This window comes from Thamnophis sirtalis, unplaced genomic scaffold (assembly GCF_051295495.1).
Source record: "Thamnophis sirtalis isolate CommonGarterSnake01/CBP01778 unplaced genomic scaffold, rThaSir2_p1.2 scaffold_12, whole genome shotgun sequence".
NCBI lineage: Eukaryota > Metazoa > Chordata > Lepidosauria > Squamata > Natricidae > Thamnophis > Thamnophis sirtalis.
The window spans coordinates 31,758,527-31,784,191 of record NW_028261392.1 but is presented as its reverse complement, the minus strand read 5'-3'; the positions used below and the strand labels follow the sequence as shown (position 1 = coordinate 31,784,191).

General features: G+C 38.9%; 1 protein-coding gene across 3 annotated transcripts in view; it reads right to left on the bottom strand.

Moving 5' to 3' along the window:
• ST6GAL2 (ST6 beta-galactoside alpha-2,6-sialyltransferase 2) overlaps positions 1-20,315 on the bottom strand; it is a 69,254-nt gene extending 48,939 nt beyond the window's left edge. For 2 of the 3 annotated variants that reach the window (XM_014055383.2, XM_014055387.2), the window contains exon 1: positions 20,056-20,315. The gene's annotated coding sequence lies outside the window, so the exon portion shown is untranslated. Of the gene's footprint in view, positions 1-14,788; positions 14,916-20,055 lie in introns of those variants that run through there. The other variant, XM_014055386.2, reaches the window with a different exon arrangement.
• Between the last annotated feature and the right edge of the window lie 5,350 nt (positions 20,316-25,665).

The window sequence follows — 25,665 nt, the reverse complement described above, 5'->3', positions numbered from 1 at the left end:
ATATTTTTATTTCCATTTCATTTTATACAATCACATGTTTACTGTGCATAACCGGGGATGTAACATTGAGTAATAAACACAGCCCTCACTTATATAGAAAATGCCCCCTACAATACAAACCCAATATACCACCTTGGCCCACCATACACCCTCTTTCAACCCCCTCCAACTTTCATTCTTCCTTCTTACATACCCCTCTACTACCTACTTCCCCTCCCCCTCTATCACTCCCTCTCTTAATCCATTCCCTCCCTTCCTTCTCCTCCTCCTCTCTCTCACCCTCTCCAACCTCCTTCTTCTTTCACTCAACTCCTCCCTTCGGTGTACTTCTATTGCCTCCAATATATTCAGCTTGTTCTATTTTAACACTAACATTAAAAAGCCACAGTATACAAGTGCAATCATGTACTTTAGAATTTAACGCATATTATATTTCCCCCCTCCCCCCCTAGAACCCCACCTCCCTTCCCTCCCCCCGACTTCCCAGAGCCCATACACGGTATAACTTTTTAACAATCACAGTCTAAAATATCTCTACATTGAGCTCAGCTTCTTACTGTTACCCAAATTTTAAACAGTTTAAGTTATTACTGATGTTAAGCATAAGCTATCTGGAGTTTCTTAGTCCCATATTTACTTTGTGTATAATCAATCCATTTTTTCCAGTCTCATTTATATCTCTCGTTTGAATGTTCTTTGAGATATGCTGAAATTTTTGCCATTTCGGCTAAGTTTATAACTTTCAAAGTCCATTCTTGAATTGTAGGCAAGTCTTTCTTCTTCCAGTATTGCGCCACCAAGAGTCTTGCTGCCGTTATTAGGTACAGAACCAAATTAATCTCTGCTGCTGTAAAGTCAGTAATAAGAGCCGAGGTGGCGCGGTGGTTAAATGCAGCACTGCAGGCTACTTCAGCTGACTGCTAGATCAGCAGTTCAGCGGTTCAAATCAGCAGTTCAGCGGTTCAAATCAGCAGTTCAGCGGTTCAAATCTCACCGGCTCAGGGTTGACTCAGCCTTCCATCCTTCCAAGGTAGGTAAAATGAGGACCCGGATTGTTGTTGGGGGCAATATGCTGACTCTGTAAACCGCTTAGAGAGGGCTGAAAGCCCTATGAAGCGGTATATAAGTCTACTGCTATTGCTATTGCTATATACCTAGTAAAAACAGTTGGGGGGTGAATTTTATCCTTCTTTTGAAGATATTTTGCAGAATCCACCATATTTTTATCCAAAATGCCTTAACATTACGACATGTCCACCATATATGAAAATATGTAGCATCAAGAGAACCACATCTCCAGCATTTAGGCTGAACATTTTTCTTCTTATATGTGAATCATGTTTTCACTATATAAGCCTACGTCACTGGATAAGTCAATTGGTAGCATCCCTCCCGCTGGTTATGCTGGTTTGGCTGCAGGCACTTACAATGGCAAACCACAGACCCAGAATTATAATTTCCCATCATATTATTCATACTCAAAATAAGCTTGTAACAAGATAATAAAAGCAAATCAATTAATGTGAGAAATGGCAATATTTTTTTTAAAATGCTGGTTCAAATGCTGAATACCCTATGTTTACCCGAGGACAAAGTATTGTTATTGCTATATACAATTCCATATCAATTACTTGGTTTACTAGAGAGCTGGAATACAAGTAGACAAAATCTTGGGGCTTTGATCAAGACCCATTTAAAGTCTTATTCAACAAGATTGCTGCCAAGAAAGCAAACATATGAATTATTGATCAAATAAAGTGAGAATTCTCATTCGAGGCACAAGCAACTAAACTCAATCATACTTTGGACATATTATGTGAAGACCTGACTCTTTAGATAAGATTTAATGCATGGACTTGATAGAGACACAGAAAAGAAGAGGATGATCAGCAGCAAGGTGGATGAACTCAGATACAATGGTAATGGTGTACTCTTGGAAGACTTGAAGGGCCAGGTTGGGGTCAGATTCTTATGGGGGGAAAATCTATGTGGTTGCTAAGAGTCAACACTGATTCGACATCACATAATTGATTGAACATTCAATCAATCAAGCAATCTAAAGACCAGAGGCAGAATATAATGTCTCCTTTCTATCTTTATTGTATTGACTAGAATATATGAGCTGTTATTTATTATACTGTTTAGCTTATTTTCACCAAGATGTAGAAAAAAAAGAATTAAAATAGTTGGTGCCTCATTGATATTTCTATTAAATCCTAACAACCAAATGTATAATCACTAATGTGGAAGGTGCCATATCAATTGGATTTACATAGGTTAGACCCCTGTATGTTGGGTCAAGTCACAGGGATATGATCACAGCAAATCTTTGTCTTATTCTTTTAGGTTTATTTCTGTTGTAAATATCAAGCTAGAGATGAGAAGTATAACTTGATTATTTAAGTCCCTTCCCAGTAATTGATGAGAATGGGATTTGGCTTGTCTTTTTGAACAATTTTGTTAAATTCTTTTGGAATAATTTTGCTTATGCTATTGTTGTATATAGGCTTTGTTCTTTATTCCCTTTAATTCTCATGTTATATGTTTACATTTATGTCTATCTGTTTCTCTCTCTGCCTGTCTATCATTTTTCAAGCTTTCTGAAGTTGCTCCCTTAATCAACCCCTCCCACCCTTAATAGTTTTAAATATGCTATCATGTCTTGAATCAGTATTCTGTCTTTCAAAAAATAAACACCACCATGACATATATAAAATAAAATAAACAATTCCCCCGTCATCCATTTATTGTGCATATTCATTTTCCATTAGAACTCATATGCACAATTCTGAGGTACAGTGAAATGAGAGAGATTATGTAGAAATAGGATCTAGATCTTTTCCTGTACAAAACAAATACTATTAATTTTTCCTCATCCCCAATTTTTGCCAAACAAAGGCAGTAAATTTGAAATGGAAATAGCTAAAATTAACAATTATCCATTTAGAATTCACAGACAGAATCAGCTGTCAAGAAAAATCTAGGACTCCATTTTAATTTATATTTTCTCTTCATTTTGGAAAAGACAGATATACAGTGAAAAACATGAAATAAAAGGATGCTATTCTTTACAAATCCATGCATGTATTGTACAACAGCAAATGATGGATACTACAAGATACACTTAAAGGAAAAGAGCATAGATGTATCTGTAATTATCTGTCACTTTTCCAAAAATCAATACACTATTATAGCTGAGCACACAAGCCATTCTTACATTTATATAATATTAAATATATGAAGCCTACAGAACCCATACAATTCCCAATGCCTACTCAAAAGAATAAATTGCAAAGCCTTTCTCTCATCTCTGGGTTTAACTATTTACCAAAGATGTTTTCTGTTCATGGTTTAAATGCTATGTAGCTGTATATGCATTTGAAGCATGCAACTGTGATGAGTCTGGGAAGAGACCAGTATTCCAATTTAAAATTCAGTAATTATGCCTCACCATGTGCTATGCTAGTAGTTCAGGCAAACTTCCTCATGATGAAATATTTTTACCTAACCTGAGTTTCTAAGAGAGTCTCTAATTACTGCAGAGTTCAGAGGCATCAATGCAGACAGCTATTTGTTTTTGCATCCATCTTAATCTTGTTATTTGGTGTCAGTTATTGCTTTCAGTATGAATAAGTAAATACTTATTTGATATCATAGGAACTCAGGTTGTTGTGCATTTTTAAACTACTGTAAAAGAAGAAACAAATGCAAGGAAAGATGATCAACTAGCAGTGAATCAGATTCTTCAGCCACAGACCTACTAAGACTGAGATAGCAGATGCTTTGGGCTTGCTCAGGTTTCAAAAGAAGCATCCACATTTATATCTATTCCATTTAGCCACCCTAATGGCTCTCTCTTTTAAACAAAGGACCTCAATTGTTCCAGAAAAATCACAGCTGACACTATGGCAATATTTATTACATTTTTTTTTAATTTTGCAAATGCTGTTTACTGGCATGAAATTATGAAGGTATACGTCAAAGACCAAAGTATTTGTGAAGGTCAGAACTCCAAGTTGGTGAAAAATTGCTAATTAGGAATGATAAACAAGAATATTGGATGAGAACTAAGCCTGAATTAAGATACAGCAAAATGGATTCAGAAAAATAATATCATTTTCATCTGCACCTAGAAAGCACAATGTCATAGTTTATTGGGGAAGAGCAAGCCTTTCAACTGTTTGCAAAATCCCTTTAGGATATTGCTTTTCTTTTTATACTATAGCCGTTATCTTTTCTCCAAGAAATATAAAGAGACTCAATTATTTTACATACATTTTGTGCTCACCCTTTATTTTATTTTTATTTTTAGCCCAACCTTGAAAATAAAGTGTTTTTCTAAAATAGCCTAGAAATGTTTTATATTTACTATTTAAATATTGAGAATCTGTTTGGTGTAGTGGTTAAGGCATCAGGCTAGAAATTGGGAGACCATGAGTTATAATTCCACCTTAGTCACAAATCCAGCAGGGTGACCTGAATTATTACAAGTTTATCAGCCAAACCTCCAAAATTTACCAAATCAATAAATACATATTTCATTCAGTACTCATGCTTTCAACTCTGTTTAAAAAAATTCAAGGTATTTTGAAAATGAACGTAGGTAAAACAGCTTATTAATAAAAATAAAAACTGTAGGGATTCTCAAATAATGCTACCTAAAAAATAAACCAGAAATACACATTTGAGGGGGGGGGGGAAAGGATAGCGGGATTCTATAGCAGCTATTTCATTCTAGTCACAAAAGTCAACCTGTTATACAATTTGAAAGAGTGAAATAAAAGCTGTATGTAGAACATATATAGTACAGGTCCTTCAGGAGGTAGATTTGATTTGCCTGCGATTTTTTTTTTAAATGCCAATAATACTACATGCCACCTGAGTTTTTTTAAAATAAGGAGAAAAAGATTGGCCTAATAAAGGAAGAAGCTACGGGTCATGAAATGTCACAACTATCAGTGGAAAAGAAGTATTGTGACAAATACAATACATTCATGCAATCTCCATCTAAGCAAAGCCAATTTTGGAGCAAATTTATGGCTGAAAACAACTATTTAATAAAATGGGGAAAAGCAAAAGTAAAAAAAAACCACAATTCTTCTTCCACAGATAACAGCATAAGCAGAACAAGAGATGTCCATGAATCATTCATTTTAAATCAATGAACCAAGTACACTGTCTTCTTAAGTTGAAGCTCATCAAGCTGAACCTCCCACAAATTCTATTAATTGCAATGCAATTTGCTCAACAGGCTTATACTTTTGTTCCAAATCATGTAGCTAAGCTGCATCAATCAGACAACATCAGCAATCGGTGGGAACAGGTAAGTTAGGAGGAGAAAGTAAAGAAAGTATTGGCCTTCTTGCTGCTGCTTGAATTACTACATTGAAATGTAATACATACGACAGGGGTACTGCGTTACAGGAAATAGATTTATTAGATGGAGGCACTGACCGCTTCTGCAGGACTGCTCATTTTTGTAGCTTGGAGTCCCGGTCTCAGTATGTTTGCTTGGAATAGTTTGTGGGGAAATTCAATATTCTAATGATTTTAAGCTGTGTTTTACCTATTAGGAATGGGGTGTTGGTTCTTACCTGATACGCCCCTTCTCTGGGCAGGCGGAGACAGCAGTCATGCACGGGTTAACTCAGCCAGTAACCAATAGGACTGAGTCTACTGATTTCATGTCATAGCTCCAAAGATAGTCCTCCCGCTTCTTTGATGAAAGAGGTAAGTAGACTGCTGTGATCTAATAGGTTGCTCTCAACATTCACCTCTCCAGATTATCCTGTTACTGCCCTTCTGCGAACTAGGCTCTCACAGAAAAAGGGGGATGACTGCTGCCTCCACCTGGCCAGAGAAGGGGCATATCAGGTAAGAACCAACGCCCCATTCTCCAAAGTTGGTGGAGACAGCAGTCATGCATGGGATATACCAAAGCTAGGATGGTTCCTGGGAGGGCATGAGACTGGCCTAGGAGACAGAATAAGGAAGAACTTGCTGGAGCACCCGCCTTCCGAAGGCAGCATCTGCTGACATGTATCTATCCATCCAGTAGTGATGGATAAAGGGAGTCAGAGTAATCCAAGCTGCTGCTCTGCAGATTTCCTCTACCGAGGCTTGTATGGTCCAAGCCGCTGAGGAATCCGCACTACACCTCAAATGAGCCATGATGTTGGTTGGAGGAGTGAGATGATTAGCAAGATAATGCCCTACCATGGATGGCGAAGCTTTGAGTCACTTTGTGGGATGGAAAGAGATGAAAAGAGCTTCAGTGCATCTGAAGTCAGCCGTTCTGGTAATATAGATTTTGAGGGTCCGATGCACATCCAGTATGTGCCACTTGTGTTCGAGCCGATGAGTAGGATTGGAGCAGAAATTTGGAAGAGTTAGGTCTGGATGAAAGACACACATATCAGATCTGTCAGAAAGGGCTGCCAATTCAGAAACCCATCTTGCCGATGTGATAGCAACCAGGAAGATTGTTTTCAGTGTAAGGTGCTACAGTGAGGCCAATCTGAGAGGCTCAAAGGGTGGTTCTGTGAAGTAGTCAAGGTCCTTGCCAAGATCCCATGAAGGAAGCAATGGATGATTGGCGGGCTGAGGTTAGAAGCGCTCTTGATGAAGCAACGGATGTGAGGGTGCAAAGACAGAGGTTCTTCGTGATGTAAAGAAAGAACTGAAGAGCAGCCACCTGCCGCTGTAGGGTGTTAGGAGGAAGTCCCCTATCCAGGCCCTGCCGTAAAAACTCCAAAACATGGGCTACGGAGCTTGGAGAGTGACGACACTTCGAGAATGGCACCACGTTATGAACATTTGTCATGTAGATTCATAGATTCTGTTGGTGGATGGGCGTCGAGATGCCTGAATAGTCTGGATTACTTTGTCAGAGAGACTAGCTGCTTTCAAGGTCGCCTGCTCAGCCTCCAGGCAGTTAGGCAGAGCCAGTGGAGGTCGGGGTGATGAATGGACCCCTGAAGAAGGGAGCTGATCATGGGAAGTCACCATGAGGGACCCACAGATAGGTTGATCAGGTCCGCATACCAGGGTCGGCGCGGCCAATGACGGGTGATCAGTATGAGATCCGCCTCCTTTTCCAGCATTTTGCGAATTACCCCCTGTATCAGGGGGAAGGGAGGGAAGGAGTAGTTTCGAGTTTAATAAAATTTGTATGCCGCCCTCTCCCATTGGGACTCTGAGTGGCTCACAACAAGACAAAAGAAACGTTTAAAATTTAAGAATAAAAAATACAATTAAAAGTCCACATCATCCATTCCATCTAAGCGGGGCTGGATATCAATCAACAGCCCCAGGCCTGCCGGAACAGCCAGGTCTTGACGGGTTTACGGAAGGCCGAGAGAGTAGTAAGGGTCTGGATCTCTACGGATAACTCATTCCACAGGGCCGGCGCAACAACAGAGAAGGCCCTCCCCCGGGGGACCGCCAGCCGGCATTGTCCGGTTGACGGCACCTGGAGGAGGCCCAACCAGTGCGATCTTGTTGGTTGTTGGGAGGTAAGTGGCAGGAGGCGGTCTCTCAGGTAGCCAGGTCCTAAACCATGTAACGACTAGCACCTTGAAGCGTGTCCGGAGACCAATGGGGAGCCAGTGCAGCTTCCAGAGGACAGGTGTAACATGGGTGTATCTAGATACACCCCTTATCGCTCGCGTGGCTGCATTCTGGACCAATTATAGTCTTCGAACACTCTTCAGGGGCAGCCCCATGTTGAGGCCACCTGCTCCTTAAGGCGTCTGTCCCTTCTGTGCCTGGTGTCATGTAATGAGAAAAGTACACTTTCTATAGTATGTAAAGAAGGATGCTGTATTTGTTTTAAATTAAAAATTAAAAAAAATATTAAAAATAGAAAGTATTCAGACCCTCTTCACTTTTGTCAATTTTGTTATGTTGCAGCCTGATTCTACAGTTGTTGAAATTCATTTTTCTTCTCATTAATTACCCCATAATGACACAGTAAAAACAGAATTTTAGAAATGTTTGTAAACTTAAATAAAAAAAACCTTGAAATATCACTTTGGCATAATTATTTAGACCTTTTATGCACAAGTGGCCTTGTATTTATTATATATTCTCAATATGGCATATCTAAATATTTCTAAAATCCACATTAATCTTGACTTTGTTATACTACAAGTATCCGTGCCACCTAAATCTCAGGTCACATCCTTCTATCCCCCAAACCTGTTTCTCAACAGCACTCTTTCATCTAAATCAGTAGTAGTCAACCTGGTCCCTACCACCCACTAGTGGGCGTTCCAGCTTTCATGGTGGGCGGTAGGGGTTTGCTGTTGACTCTGCTTTATAAATTTTATAAAGTTACTTCCCTACTTTATAAATCACCATTACTGTGGAACCGGTGGACGGTTAGAAAATTTTACTACTAACAGAGATACAAAAGTGGGTGGTAGGTATAAAAAGGTTGATTACCCCTGATCTAAATTAACCAGCAAGCTGCAAAATACATCTTCAAATCAGGTAATCCCAATACTCCTCCTTCCTTTGCATCTTGTAGCACTTTTTATTTAAACTGTGGCTTTTTCTCCTGCCACACAAATTTAGATATAATCTTCTACCACTGTCAAAATGATGCATCAGTTATCAAGACGGGTACTGTTTGAACAAAACCACCATTCTAGGTAGAATATTCATTTTTATCACAGAAATTATTTCATATTAATATATTTTAATTTCATATTTTAATGTAATTATCAGATTTGTCATACCAATAACCAAATAATTTAGCTTCTCAATCTTAAATCTCATTTTATTCATCAATTCTGTTTGAACTTCAATTTTCATATTTTTGTTAACTTCTGTTTATTAATCTTAAAACTTCCTAAAGCACAAACTTCATTATTTCAATTCTCTTTAAAGGATACTCCAGACCCAACCCCAATTCATCTGCAAAAGATCTTAATTTATAAGGGGTTTTTTTCCTCCCTTAATCCTCTCATGTTATCTTGTATCTCTATTCAATATTTCCTGAACCAAAATAAACAAGATTAGGATAACATAATTGTCTTGCCCATTTTTGTATCTCATAGGATTTTGTTAGACATTCATTAACAATTATGTGTGCTTTCTGTTAAGTGTAGGTCAAATTTATCATTTTATGAAGGTTTTTTTTTTTACAAAATTCTTATCTTTCAGAACCTTAAACAACAAAATTGAGTTCAAATTGTCAATAGTTCTTTCTGCATCTAAGAACATCAATTCAGCTTTTTTTCATTATTATTTAATTTAAAAATTATTTCAGCAGTTAATTTAAGCATTATTTTATAATTTAATGTAACAATTATTTCATTAAATAAAGCATTCACTTGCCTGAACTCTTTGCACAAGAACATATTTTGAAACGAGCCTACCTTAAAGAAATTATTTTTATCTAATGCAAAATAGTGGATTTCAAATTGGCTGATATTTTATGCTCTTTGTTGTTTTAATATGCCTTTAATAACTATTCTAAAATTTTGATTTGAGGCTTTGAGTGCCATCTGTTGGCAAAAAAAGAAGATATAAACTCAGAAATATCTAACAGGAGCTTACAAGATATGTTTAGCTTTGATGAAGAAATGAATGAAGCACCCCCTGAAGCTGCTTAATGAAACAGTGTGGATTCCTCATGTTTAACTATTTACTTCCTTCTGCTTTGTCTGCTTCAGATCTCTTCTCAGGTTTGACCTGCAGAGACTGAATAAGCTGACAAAACCTTCTCTTATAGTGCTGCCTACAATGATGCAGCTTCAGCAGACACTGTTGGAATGTCAGCAGCATGCACTAAAGATGATCATCCTGGATTGATTGTGGTGCACTCCAAGGGTCTTCCAAAGGAAACATATATTGAAGCTGTTCAGCCTAAAGCAGCAACGGCGAACTTTTTTTGGCTTGTGTACCATAAGGGGGGGGAGTGCAGGGGGGGTCATGCGCGGGTGTGCCGCACCCATATGCAACTAGCGACCCCCCCCAGTGAACATGCATGCATGAGAGGCGCAACCCCCCTATTTTTCCATGCTTTTTTCGTCCTTCCCAGGCTCCAGAGGCTTTATAGGAGCTTGGGGAGGGCAAAAACAGCCTCCCCCGCCTCCCTGGAGGTCCTCCAGAGACTTCAGGGACCTTCAGGTGGCTTCTCTGAAGCCTCCAAAGGGCAAAAAACGACCCTACGAGCAAACTGGAAGTGACTTCCAGTTTACTCGTAAGGTGGTTTTTAGTCCTCCGGAGGCTTCAAGGAAGTCTCCTGAAGGTCCCTGAAGCCTCCAGAGGCTTAAACCGACCCTACGAGCAAACCGGAAGTCCATTCCCAAACTTCCTGGTTGCCCATAGGGCCGGTTTTTTGCGCTCCGGAGGCTTCAGGGAAGCTCCTGAAGCCTCCAGAGCGCCTCGGGGGGAGGCTCTTTTCACCCTCCACAGGCTCCTATAAAACCTCTGGAGCCTGGGGAGGGCAAAAAATGGCTTTAAAAAAGGTTGAACTGAGCTGGTCAGCGCACGCATGCACGCTGGCCAGCTGACAGGGAAACGCCTCGCGTGCCCTGACAAATGGCTCCGTGTGCCACCTGTGGCACCCGTGCCATAGGTTCGCCATCCCAGGCCTAGAGCATCCTCAGACCAATTACTAAATGTTACTCACATAAAGTATTTTTTTGATGAGTAAACTGGAACAAAGGAGTAGTAATCCTTAGCCACACCTGACCAAGATAAATGGTCTGTAGCAGTTGCCCTTTACAGACGCAGTGGGTCAGTGGCTAAGACGTTGAGCTTGTCGATCAGAAAGGTCAGCAGGTCTGCGGTTTGAACCCCTAGCGCCGCATAACGGAGTGAGCTCCCATTACTTGTCCCAGCTTCTGCCAACCTAGGAGTTCGAAAGCATGTAAAATGCAACTAGAAAAATAGGGACCACCTTTGGTGGGAAGGCAACAGCGTTCCGTGTGCCTTTGGCATTTAGTCATGCCAGCCACATGACCACGGAGACATCTTAGGCTTTGAAACGGAGATGAGCACTGCCCCCTAGAGTTGGGAATGACTAGCACATATGTGCAAGGGGAACCTTTACCTTTACCTAGCAGCTGCTCAAGCCGTTAGTTCATTCAGTGCAGGGTGAAAATTTGTCAGGTTGATTGCTGTGGTGTGCAGTGGATAGTCTTGATCTACCCATCTAGAAGTACTTCAGCCAACATTGGGGAACCAACTGAGAGGGTCCTTTTGCTGCAACACTGACCTGAAGTGGTTTGGGGGCACTTAAATTGCTCCACTGAAGTGAATTAAGTTGCTTCTTCACTTTGTTGAGCACATTGTGTCTTTTCCATGACACAAATTGCTTTACTAAAACAAAATTAAAGTCATTTTGCAATGGTGTAAAAAAGAATGCCTGCTTTTGCATTCTATTTTTTGTTGCAAGACTGCAGTTTGATGGCACAAAGAAGATGAAATGCTGGATTCAACTTCCCCATCTCCCTGGCTGAGCTCAATAAAGGGAGAAAAGTTTAGGGAGACCACTGTTTCTTCATTCATGGAGAAAATCACTCCATTTCACCATGCACAGATAATGTCCACAGAGGGAGTGTATTGGCTATGCAGTGTTCTCTGCTTTGCTCTGCATAGCAAAAATTGTATATATAACAAAAGCTCCCCATTCCCCATGTACAGAAACCATACTATGGATCGCCAGTTTGCTATTTCATCTGAAAATACTTTGTTGGTCATCTCAGCTGTGTAACATTTTTCAGCCATGGGAAAGACGTAGAATTACTTTTGGTAATTCTGTGCAATCCTCAAGCCAAGTCCTACCATCTGACTGAAAAGAAAGGGAGAAATTTGGAATGGAGTTTAAAATCAGGAGGGGTCTTATTGGAAGCCTTAATAGACAAATTGGACCCATTGGGAAGATATTTCCTACCTGTTTTAGAGGCTGGTTTTAACATCTATTAATAGTAATATGCCCAAAATTGTGATAGAGTAAAACAAAGACCAATATATGGCAATGATCTTTGCATATATACATATTGCACCTACTGCAACTCTTTTAGCGGAAAGGAGGCACGAGTGCAAATTCTATTTTTTTCAAGAAAAAAATTTGTGGGAAAATTCACTCACTGCTGATCCTTAATGGAGTTTAGTGGAGGTCGTGTCAGTGAGTGGAGTCTAAATATAACTGAGTGAAGTATTAGGGGTTGGGAATTAATTGCACCTAAGTTATAACAGGTGCTTGGAGAGGGCAAAAAACCTGTATTAAGTTCGCAACTTCGGAAGTGATCATTATTTACTTACACATAAATATTTAACACAGAAAATTAAGATTGTTCTTTCTGACACATGCTAACATGACTATTATTTCTTATAGCTTGAGTCAAGACATAAAGTCAGCATTGGTGTAAGCACAAAATTGTTTCATTTTTCATTCTGGGTATATAAAAATATATATAAAAAAAGAGATGGAATAATAAGCCTGATTTTAAAAATATCTAAATATTTGAGATAAGATGAAAACTTATCTAATTATAGATACCTAATTATATCCAAAACATCTTGTAACTTAAAATACATAACCTAGTAAAGCTTAATAAGAAATTTACATATTTCCTAAATTTCTGGTGAATCCTTGAGTATAAGATACTTAATCCAATATTGGAAATTGAATTTCATGTTACCATTTTTCACAAACCTTAACAATGTAATTGCATGCAGCAAAAATACAAAAATTAACTATGTTCCTTATACCTAGACGTGTTCCAGCTTATTGGGTCATGCAACATAGCATGGAACTCAAATCTTTAAACAGCAAAATGAATCCTATTATAATGTAAGCCCTGTGTTTGAGATATTTTTGACTGAACAATTTTTACTATAAAATATTTAGATATATTAAATTATATCCAATAAATAAGTATCCTACTGATTAATATTCAGTTTGTAGGGAATGAACACATTTTAAGAAAACATTTTACAAAGACTCTTCTGTAATAATAAAAGCCTAACATGCAAACTTGTCAAAAATGCTTTTTACAAGATCATTTAAGATATAATAATAATAATAATAATAATAATAATAATAATAATAATAATAATAAAATGTACTTAAATAAAATGGAATTCTTATTCTTAATAAGCACTGGGTACCATGTTTCGTGTAAATTTTGTGCCGATTTTCTCTCTATTTTCTTGCATTATTTACATCCATTTTTATTTCTATTTACTTTTTATTACACTGATCACTTAAATAAATCCTATTATTAATAAGTTATTAATAGCAATGCCAGTTGTTTGCTCATTTTCTGGGTCAAAGAAATTGTGAGCGAAGTTTTTTTTAAGAATTGTAAGAATTAATACCATCATTACTGGCTGAAATATAGATATTTATTATGTGTGTATTTACCGTAATTGTTCTAAATCAATATAATTTAAACTTCCAGGAAATATAATGTTTTTCTTTAAATGTATAAAGAGAATATATATTTTATTTTAGTATGAAACATACATGTATTTCTAATGTGATTTTTTAAAGTACAATTTTATAATAGTATGGATAATATTTGTAGTTCTGGTTTCAATTCAGTTTCCTTACTTATCTTGCTTTTTTAATTTGGACTAGGCACAGACAATAGATAAAAACTGCCTTAATTTCCATGGTTAGAAGATATAAATCAAGTGCATAGATGTTCTTGGTTATGCTACAGTCTATGGGCAAATAAATATATCTCCTGGGCCATAGTGAGAAAGAACTTCTGTTCTAAATAATACAGATTTCATTTAATCCATCGCCATCAATAGTCATGGTTCAATGTATCTCCTTCACTTTTTGTTTTATCCCAATGCAGTATTGCCTGTCGAAAATAACACAAATTGCAAACATAGCAAAATGTTAATTTTAGACAAACCTTAGAGATGAACCTCTACTACCAGAAACAAAGCAAAAAAGCTTTCCCATATTATCAAACAGCATTGCCAATTTATGCCATGAGTGAAAATGCAATTTAAAATCTATATAGTAGGTAGCATTTAAGCAGACATGCTGTATCACTGTGTCTGAAGTACAGTCATACCTTGTAAATCAGGGGCCCCCAACCCCTAGTCTATGGACTTTCACTGGGCTGTGGCATTCCAGCAACTAGGCCGCACAAACAAGCAAAGCCCCATTCGTAGGAAACCATTCACAGCCCCATTCGCAGGAAACTCACACAAAACCATGCCTCCTCTGGTCCGCAAAGCAATCTTTCTCCACAGAATCAGTCCCTGATGCCCCAAAGGTTGGGGGCCACTGTTCTAAATTACAATGTGCTAGTAAACATCTTTTTAAAGCTGGAATCCATAATCCTACTTTTAGACTTAACAGCAGGGATAGCAATAAATCTTGACATTCAATTCTATATTCACAAACTTGCTTTGTGAACACTGATGTAAAATGGCCAGATATGCTGGTTTATTGACTGTCGGAAACATCCATTTATGTGCAAAAGATGAGCCTTACTGCAAAACATGAAACTTAACCTCTTACCGCTTTTTTGAGTAAAAGGTTGTTATTTTTTGGGCTTGACATAACAGTTCGATCTACTTGGAAATCATTGTTATCAGATAAGCTCTCTCACTTATCAAATATGGTATTGAAGCACTATAAGCAAACTTTTTTAATAGTATCTTTATGCTTCCTCCAAGATTTACGACTGCATTGCTCTAATAAAGGAATAATACAAGGAAACATTCTAAATAAATTGATATAATTCATCCCCATAATTAAAATAATAACCATCCTCATAAAAAAATAAGTAGAATAAAAACTCACTGTGTATTTAACAGCCTTATGGCCTCCAGATCATCAGGCTAGAAAAGAACTGATAAAACTAAATTTTTCAGAATTCTCAGCTGGAACAGATTGAGGAAAGCTGTCTCTTCCTCACAAAATAGGTGGCCTGTCTGTTCCATATTGATTTATTCTCACTGTTGAGTCATAAATGAAGGCAAAAATAATCAGTTAAAATGTGATAGTGGGGAAATATTTTCTAAGCAAGAAAAACTGCCAGCATTAATCAGAAAGAATTGCAATGTTTTAAACCTCATTTTGCGTGTATTCTCACATATACTTATCTACAATACATAGCATGACTATTAACATATTTTTTGAAATAAAATAGTGACACCCCGCCCCCAAGCAGTCAAGGATGTTCCATAAGGGAACTGGTGAAGCTTCTTCAGACAAAAGGTTTATGTTTGACCTGTAGATGGCGTGTTCAGTAGCCACATTCTGAAAAGTTCATGTAATAATGCAAGATAAAAATAATGGATTTATTTACTGTAATCATTCTTCTGCTTCTGTTACTACCGTATGTCCAGTTTAGTTTCATTAATGGTATATGCAAAACAGCCAAGTAGCTTATTATTCTTTCAATTAGAGATTAATGCTATTTGTCTGCAGAATCAACCAACTACAATTACATATCTGTTGTTTTTCATATGTAACTTATCTTGACATAGATTGCTACAAGTTTAGCTACTTTGATAAAATGGCACCTAATTTAGACTTCTATTCCTTTTCCAACTATTTACAACCCTCACATAAATGAACAGGTGCCCAAATTAAAATTCATGAACTATACTAAATGACACAAAGTGCATAATATTTCATAATATAACAAATATACTAAGGAGAAGCTTTGTTTAAACCTACCTAAAGAAGTAATTTCATTATATAAAGTAAAAACTGCTATTTATAGTTTATTTATATATGTGAATAGGTTATAGCTACTGAAGCCAAACACCGGAATCAAAAAGGAAAGTTTCAATCTTGAGTCGATATTTCAGTATGCTTAGCACATGCTAACTGAAAACTAAATATTTATTCTTCAGAATGAAAAAACAGTAAATGCGCATAGAGAAGCTCTTAAAATTGGAAAGGTTATGTAAATGTTAAAGCTAAACCTCTAGTTCTCCAGAAAGCCTTGTAATATATGTATGCATTGTGTACTGTACAAAAACTATGGAATCATACATGAGTTTAAAGATATTATTGATATACAACATTCATATGATGAAAGCATGCTGAAATTTCTTTCTTAATGCTAAAGGCGGCAAAACTAGCTGGATTGTGATGGATGTGTAATAATAATAGCTTTTTCTACAAAAAAATTATAAAACATCTAAAGCCTCATAATTTACAGTTACTTCCTTTAAACATCAAATGGGGATTTAGCATACATAGTATAGTATAATCTTTATTGTCATTGCACAAAATAAATACAACAAAATTGGTTAATTGTTACTCCCAAATACATTTAAAGTTCAATTTCAGTGGTGGGTTTCCATTTTTTTTACTACCAGTTGGCTTGTGCGCACTCACATCACACTGTGCATGTGCAGAGGTATTTGGGTGGGTGGGCAGAGCCTCCCGCCACCTCCACTACCAGTTCACCTGATCCGGGCCAAACTGGGAGCAACCCACCTCTGTTCAATTTCATAGAAAGTCCTTGACTACGAGGACAACCGTAGTTTTGTACTTTGAAACAAGTGGACATAATGATGTTCTATGCATTCCTCCAGTCCGTTCAGCATATATTCTTGGTACATGAAATATGCTAGTAAGTAGAATTTATTGTACAAAGGGAAATCTCCCCTACACAAGCAGAAAGCAATCAATAGGGTAGCCTTTTATCATTGCAACTATATTATTCCCTTAGAGCTGATATATATCAAACAGACAGCTAAGTGCTTACTCGCTTTTCCTAAATCCTCAAAACACCATCTATGTGTAGAATGGGTGAACATTGTAGGAGATTCTTTGGTAGAACATAATTATGTTTGAGCTACCTGTGGCTCTCTATTAATACACAATGATATAAAGGGAACCTAGGATAAAGTTATTGCACATTCAAGGCTTTATCTGATACAATCAAGTTGTAATCTTGGTAATCTTGATTGGATTGGGTTTACTGATTCAAAGTGTTAAAATTTGGGACTGGCTTCTTCCAAAGCATCTTCCCAAGTATTAGTATCCAGCTGACTAAGTCTAGACTCAGAAGCTAAGCAGGAGGGCCTGGTTAGTACTTGGAAATTATTTTCCAAAGTGTGAAGGTTCTTGAAAAAGGGTTTCTCCCCATTTTACCTAATGACCCAGACTCCTCCACTTTCTTAAGCTTAGAGGGGCAACATCATCTTTATTATCACTCTACAAAGCAACCAATAAAAGAAAATATTTTAGAATTTGTGAAGCTATAACAGTGAACTATTACTGTATCCAGGATAACTACACTAAACAAGGAAGTCAGACTTTCAAAAATGAACTTTGCACCATAGTTTCTATTTATTGCCTATACAACAATCATTCAAATATTTAACAAAACTCCTCCCCCATAAATTGTATATGGTTTATGTAGCTAATCTTTGATTAAACTTCTAATAGCAGGTTTATAAACTCCATGAGCATATCTATAATAAACTAAGAATTATAATCAACCAGTTTACTTCTTTAGTGAACCTATTATTTTGTTACACATGGTTGCTTTACTTTATGGCTATTTTAATTGTATTGCAAAGTAACATGAATGTGTGAGGATTTAGGAGAGAAAGAAGAGTGAATTAGTATAAAAATAGAGTCTTTAAAATGCTAATTCTTTGTCCTGCATCTTGACTGTTTCATGGCAATTGGGTAAATAGAGAGAGAGAGAAAAAAGCAAGCAGCAGCAGCTGGGCATACTATTATAAACAATCAGAAGGAAGATGCATACAGTAGAACCTATTTAACAGATCATAAAATTGGGAACTTTTCCTGCCACTTGGTATCCTAAAGGAGTTGATATGAAAATGTCATTCTCCTTGGATGGCAAAAACAGAAGCACTATCAGGAGAAACATAATTAAGTCTATTAAAATGAATATATATTTTAAGAGTGAGAAATAAAAAAAATATTTTCTAATACCCTAAATGCATGTCTGACCATTTTACCTATATTCCGCAATCAAAAATGATGCTTCCACTGTCTTAGCTGAACAAATTATAGATTTTTAAAGGGGGGGGGACCTCTCTCTGCAAAATATTGTACCATTCGTAACATGTAATTTTTTTCTGAAGAATTTTATTTAAATTTCACTGTACTTTTGTTTGGTAATTCTAAGCAACTCACCTGTTCATTTTCAGGTTTAAATGCTAAATTAATTAATAAAATTTCTTTAATTTTTAAAGTGAAATATCCCTTTCCTCTTTTAACACTTAAATGTGTTCCTTTAAAATATGCTGATTTTTTTTACACCAGTAAAAAAGTTATTTTAGAAAGACATTCCGAATTGATGTAAACCTCAAGAACATATTTGAAACCCATGATAGCATTCATAATGGAATTCTAACTGCATCTCTTGTCTATATTAAATCCCACTGGCTTACTACATGGAAGTGCCACTGAATTCAACAGGATTCCTTTCCAGCTAGACACCTAGGGGAACACGCCATGAGTCACTTCTCCCCAAACAGTTAATGCTATTCTAATACTGAAGTCTGAAACACAAAAGCTCCTCAATTCACCTTCTCCCCACCCCTTCCCTACAGTTTCTTGGGCACAAGTTGGATACAAAAATCTCTCAAGAATGCTTATAAAATTGGTTCACACACTGCATTAAGGTTTGCTAAATCATAACTGGTTGGACCACACCACCTATTAAGATATAAATAATATTGATGGATTCACAAAACATCACATTTTTAAAGGGTCAAAATCAAACATTATGCGTTGTGGCTGAGCCCAATGTGTGGACTTAGTCATTCTGTTCATGAACGTGGACTTTTCTCTCTGCGATTCAGTGCAAAGTCTAAAACCTGAGAAAAACAAAGGAAAGGACTAGAAAAGTCCCAGAACGCTATTGTTAAACCTTTAAAATCTCGGGAAGCACCTCTTCCCAAGCAATGTGTAAACCCATTCACACCCCTTTGACTTTGACCCACAATAAAATAAAGTAGAATTAAAAACACCTCATGGAAAGTAGGGGGGGGGGGACTCGGCAAAAAAAAAAAGATTCAGCAATCACATTCCACCGATTACAAATTAAAATTCAAGTTTACGGGTTACAAGAAGTATAAAAAAGATTAGGAGACGAGGAAGAGATAATATTTGCCATGAAGTCTCCACGCCTCTCTTTAGATCGTTACGGAAAAGAACGTTTTAAGAGATTCGTCAAGCAACTTTGTCCATTCGAATATCTATTTTTTCCTCCCCACGGCGGTATTCTCCCCCCCCCACCGCCTTTACAATTACAGTATTCGAGGTTGCTACACACACACGAGACAGAGAGCGCGCGAGCCGGCGAGAAACCGCTTTTTTCCTGAGCCCGAGGGCAAAATATTTCGGATCCCCCACGCGCTTCGCAGCTGCCGCCGCCGCCACAGTCTGGTGTCTGTGTGCTCGCGCTGGGGGCACTTCGCTCGCTTTAATACTGCTGCCAAATCCAGCCACAGCCAGTGATACTGGTGTGTGTGTGGTGGTGGTGGGGGCGTTTGGGGGAGAGACAACATCTCTCGCATTACCAGGGGAGAGAGAAGGGGGCGAAACAAAGCTCACTCCTTCCCCGAGACCTGCAAAACGCCATCCTACCGCGTTCTAGGAATTCTTCGAAACCACCAAACGCTCCCATTCGCAGTTCTCGCGCCTGCCGGCTCTTCCAGGGACCCCGGAGTCAGGGGTGAGATCCCTGAGATGCACGCGCCAACCAGCTCTCCCCACACACGGCGGCGGCGGCAGCAGCAACAACAGTCCCCTCCCCCGGCGGCCGCTGTCAGCTCTCCCCATTAATCCCCCCCGCTTTGGTTTGCTCCCGCTTCTCTCCCCACCACACGCCCCCCCACCCCAGGCTAAGCGGCCGCTGACCCCAGCTCCGCTCCTTCCAGGCACATGGCCGTTGAGCTGTGCGCGCCCGCCGCTCTTCCCCGGCAGGGGCAAGAGACCCCTCTCGGTTTGGACTCTGGGTTTGTGACTGGTATGTCTTAACTGGGACCGGGATGACTTCGGCTCGCCCGCGGGACCGCCAAGCAGCAGCTGCCAGCCAGCTCCTTTCTCCACACGCCAAGTCTTACCAGGGAAAAGAGAGAAGCTGGGCTATCAGTGTAGTCGCCCGGTTAGTTCATAATCTCCCCACCCGGAGAAGGAGGTGCTGGAGGCGGCGGCGGCAGTAGCGGGAGAAGCAAGCCAGGCGTTAAAGACCCGGGAAGAAAGGCAGCAGCTGCTGCTGGTGCTTCTGCCGGATGGCTGCAGCAAGTACCCGTCGCCGCCGGTGCCGAGAGGCGAGCATGCTAAGGACAACTCGGGCGCTACCGCTGCGGCGGCTTTGCCTGCGTCTCCCAGCCTTCGATGTTGGGAGAGGGCTGGTGGAGGAGCCGAGAGATGCGCGCGGCTCCGCGTGGCCCCTCCCTGCTCTTTGGGAGGGCAGGGGCGGCAAAGACAGGCGGGGGCGCTAGCGCCTTTTGCGCAAAAAAAAAAAAAAAAAAAAAAAAGCGCGTGAGGGAGGGGGAGCGACACCTCATCCTGCAAATTGAGGGGACGGTGGCACGCGGGAGGCTAGCCGTTGCGTCCGGTGCCCGCCCGCCCGCGCACGCACACGTTTTGACCTCGGCCTCCCAAACTAACAGCACTCTCCCCAAGTTTTGCGCCAGGTTTGACGGGAGCCGCCTGTAATGTCCGAGTTTCGTCCCTCACGTAAACGTATCCTCAGAATCGCCAATAAAATCGACAAAGAAACAGTCTCGGGACCGGACTTTTTCATCTCGGCGGCTCTTCTTTGCGCGCTTCGTGAGCAAGCTGGACGGGAAGGTCCTACGCAAAATCGGAGCTAGGCGCCGGGAGCAGGTGCATTCGGGCTGTTCCTCTGTAATTCCACCCAGGCCAATGTCTGTTAAGGGGGAAAAATACTAGAATTCAATTCATGTGTTCAGTTTGCCTTTCTTCTGCAATGAATTTTTAACCGTTTTTGTCAGGGACACAATCATAGGTAGGATGGAAACCTATGAAATGTACAGAAACTTCTCCGAGAAATGTATTTAAGCGTATTTAAACATAAATATACTGTAGATCGATTTCCTTTATAATATAATGGTGCACAAACACAGCTGTTAAAATATAACAAATGTGTAGCATAGTAATATATTGCTTTATCAATTCATTAAGTCAATACAATGTAAGCTACATTTCAGTTAGGTTGCAATAAAGTTGCAGGTTTTTTTAAAAAAATCCTTCCCTCTGTTAAATCTGTCCATGGATCTCCCTGGGTCTGTGGATCCCAGGTTAAGAACCTCTTTTCTAGGAGCTTAGAATGGCTTACAGAGAAATCTCCCTTTGCTTTAACCCAGAACAGTCCTGTGCAGTATGTTGGTCTGGAGTTACCCAGTGAATTTCTATAGCTGAAGGTGGACTTAAATATGGATCATCCTAATCCAACTTTTTAACTAGCATCTTAATCTGCTCTGCACATAACAGTAAGTCATAATGGATGATTCATACTCTATATTAAGCTAAGAACCATATTATGACTTGTGATCTGATGTGTGTGAATTAGCTTTTGATACTGAACATGGGGCTTTTTGCATTTTCCCTTCCCTGTAGTACAAAGAAGTGGTAGTATCTTTTATATGGTGTGCTCTCATAATGTTTTGTGTATCAGATTCCTCAAACACAGCTGACTTTCAAAAAGCCGAAAGACATCTTTAGCTGTGTCAGGCTCAGCGGGGAATGCAAAAAAACTTCAGCAAAAGATTTCCAAGGACACAAAAGCTCAGCTCGGTAGGCTTATTTTAGGAAAGCTAGGAAGCTACTACAAAAGCATTCCAATGACATCTGTGTATCATCTCTGTAAGGTTCAGACTTTCAAGGTTCAAAAGTTTTGTGCCCCTGCATCCCACTTGAGGGATACAGCAGACTAAGTATCGCTCGCTTTCAGGTAGAAAACCCAACTCCCACTTTTCTCTTATTTGGTATAGTGCACTGATGGCTAACCTTTTCCAGACCGAGTACCGAAAGCATGCGAACTCCCGAAATGCAATGTGCATGTGCCATCCATGCATACTCTCTGCTCCCTGTGCATGTGGTGTGCAGCCTCCCCCATGCAAGTGTGCGTGCCCCCACATGCACACACGTCCCCCCCAAATGTCCCCACCCACACGCTCCCTCCCCATGGCCCCCACTCATGTGCATGCACCACCTGCATGCATTCTGCCACACGCATGCATGGCAAAGACTCAAAGACCAGCTAGCTGGCAGGAGGAACACAAGCATACATGGTGGAGCTTAACTGGGGTGAAAGCTCATGTGTCCACAGAGAGAGCACTGTGTGCCACCCCTGGCACATGTGCCATAGGTTCACCATCACGGGTATAGTGTGTCCAAGAAAACTAGGTATGTTTAGCCTAACAGAGAAAGTTTAAGGGTGTCATGGTATCTTAGCTTCCAATACTTGAAGGATTGTCACACTCATGTCACAGGGAAGAGGGTCTTGATTTATTCTCCGTAGCATCTAAAGGCAGGACAAGTAGCAGCAGGTGGAAGTTTGTCAAAGGGAGATCCAATCTGGAAATAAGGAGGAATTTCTTGACAGTGAGAACAAGTAATCTATGGTGCAGCTTGCTTCCAGCGTTGTGGATGCTCCATCACTGGAGGTTTTAAAGAAAGGATTGGACAACCATGTGTTCAGAATGGATTCCTGTCTTAGGCAGGAAGTTGAATTGGAAGGCCTTCAAGTCCCTTCCGGCCCTATGACTCTATGATTTAGATAACAAAGTACCCAGAACAACTGATTTGTAATTGAGTCAAGTGTTGAGACAGAAAAATGGGGTGGAAGAGCAGGTTGTCCTAGAAGATAAGCTGGCTGGTTTCCTAAGTATGTGAGCACCATCACTGAATGAGTACAATATTTACTGATGTTTCTTCTGTTGAATTCTGATGAGAATTAATTCTCATCAGAAAAAGCTGGCTAAGAATATGCAAAAATAATTTTAAATGAATACATTATCTCTGAAAATGTCAAAAGTTCAATTTCTGGGTTCAAAATGTTTTTATGAAGAAGAAAGCCAAAGCACCTTCATTGAAGTTTTAGCCCCTTGCTATAGTTCTTCATAAAAGCAACTTGATTATTTTTCAACATGTCTTGCTTACGCATATGGATTGGTTATTTTCTATTAGAAATGCATAGAGAATGTATGCATACTTATATCAGAAATCAATATTTTCATCCACCACATAGATAGATTTGTGTACTGGAAAGAATGCATTTGCGTTCTTTGCATTGGCATAGAATTTCAAAGAGCATCCCAGTGTAGAGCAATCTTTTTCAGTCTCATGGTCTACAGATGTATTGGGATTACTGTTCCCAGAATTCTCATTCAACATGACCAACAGCCACACTAACTGAATTTTGGGAATTGTTGTTCTAATATATTTGCAATTATTAGATGTGGGAACTTTTGTAAAGAATTTTTTAATAATTTAATAATGATGTTATGGGGTTTATCTCTAGTATGACCTAGTTACCACCTCCTGCTGCATATCTGTATTTGCAACACATTTTTTTTCATTTTGCTCCTGACTTATACATTCTTCCTTTTGTTTCCTTATAACATAAATAAGACTTTCACGTTTAGGTGTTCATGAGCACAATGTCTCAGCGATATTAAAGAAAAGTCTATACTGCAAGCTGAATTTTAAGAAACTCTAAAGCAAAATGATTCCTTTTTTTGTTAAACATCTAAATGGAAAGTATGCTAGTTTTAAAGAGACATTCAGAAAATCTCCGAAAAAGGGATTTTCTCTGTTGACATTCATTAATATGTGCTAAATCTAACTGTGTTGACTTGGTGATGGAAAAATAAGCTTGTCCACAGATCTGACTCTTAAGTTCTCAGCATCAAAAAGCAAGATTTACAACCATTTTTGGAGAACACCAGACACCAGAACAGTTATGTTTCCAAAAGGCAGCAATTTTTCTTGCGACCTTAAGCCTATTTTGAAAATTCTACTCTAGTTTTTCTCATTGCACATGTGTTTTTATTTCTGCTTCATAGACATATGGTTGTCCTAGGTTATTTGTTATTCATGCTAGTAAATTCAGCAACCGGGATAGAAATTATCTATGGCGCTATATTCAAAGTGGAAGTCACACATTCTTTCACTTACATGTGTTGGAAAGAAGCTGTATTACCGGGTTAACATCCTTTATAGATCATGAAGTTTGTAATTATCTATCTATCTATCTATCTATCTATCTATCTATCTATCTATCTATCTATCTATCTATCTATCTATCATCTCTATCTATAGTACATTTTTCTTTATAATACTTCACATTTCCAGTTTAGCAATGGCAATGTACTGGCTGTATCCAGTCCTTTTTGAATATACACAGTTTTATACACCCTGATTATAACCAACATTCTCTTCATCATACATTTATAGTCTCTTTTATATACATAGTGAATCATAGTTATAAACATTATTTTCATAATTGTACCATAACATTCTATATATTTATCTCTCTCTTTTCCTCCTCTCTCCTTCCTTCTCCTCCATTTTCTTCTTCTCTCCCCTCTTCTCTTTCCTCTTTTCCACTTCCCTCTCCTTCCCTCTTTCCTACTCCTCCCATCCATTTTCTTATCTCCTTTCCCCTCTCTACTTCTTCCTTTTCCTTTCTTCAGCAACCTGGACAGACATTATCTATGGAGCAGTATTCAAAGTGGAAGTCAAAATATCTTTCACTTACACATGTTTCTGGAAAGAAGCTATATTACAGAGTCAACATCCTTTTTAGATGATGGACCCAAGTGTGCAATTTTATATAATGTGTGTTTAAAAAATGAAAATTAAAACACATGGAACACACAGCAAGGAAGATCACATTCCACCCATTTTACTTTAACCGTGCTGATATTTATGTGTTTGTTTGTTTATGCATCAACTTTCAGTCAGGTTGAACATTATCTTCTTGGTGCTTTTCTTCCAGCACCCTATCAGGTATATTGGCCCAAGAGAACATGACTGGCACAAATTTGTCTCAAAAGGCAAACTTGAATCTGGGTTTCTCCACTGCCAGCCCAATACTAAACTGCCCATTAAAATGGCTCTCATGCTGAGTAAAGATCTGTCACAGGAAAGGAATTCAATTAAGACACACAATTTCTAAAGTTTTATTCTTATAAACAGCCTCAGTGCTGAAATCAAAGTTGGGGAACATTTGGTCAACTTTATCAACAAAAGATTATGCAGAACCCTTATAGCAAGTCATTTAATTTTCCAGGTCTTCTTGTTAGCAAGGGAAGTTGTCAGATTTTGTTGCATAAATTCAAATCCAGAAAGCACACACAGATAACTGATTCAGCTGGATTCATTAACATCTTTAAATATATATAAGAATAGATGAATAAATGTACAATTCCAACAGGTGGTTCTTCCAAGTAAACACAAGGCAGGAGAGTTACAGGCAAACGCAAGCAGTTAGCTTCATTTCAGCAGACAAGCCCAGACAAACTGCTACGTTACTTCTCAGAGCAGCAGACTGCTTTCTTCTTAAGTTTCTGTTTCAATTTTCTGCACAGATTCAGATCTGTTTAAGCTCCCATTGGCTGACTTAGTTGCTATGCCTATTCATTGGCTGACCTTGTTCCCATGTCTCTCCCAGTCATGAATATTTTAAGAAAAGTGTTATA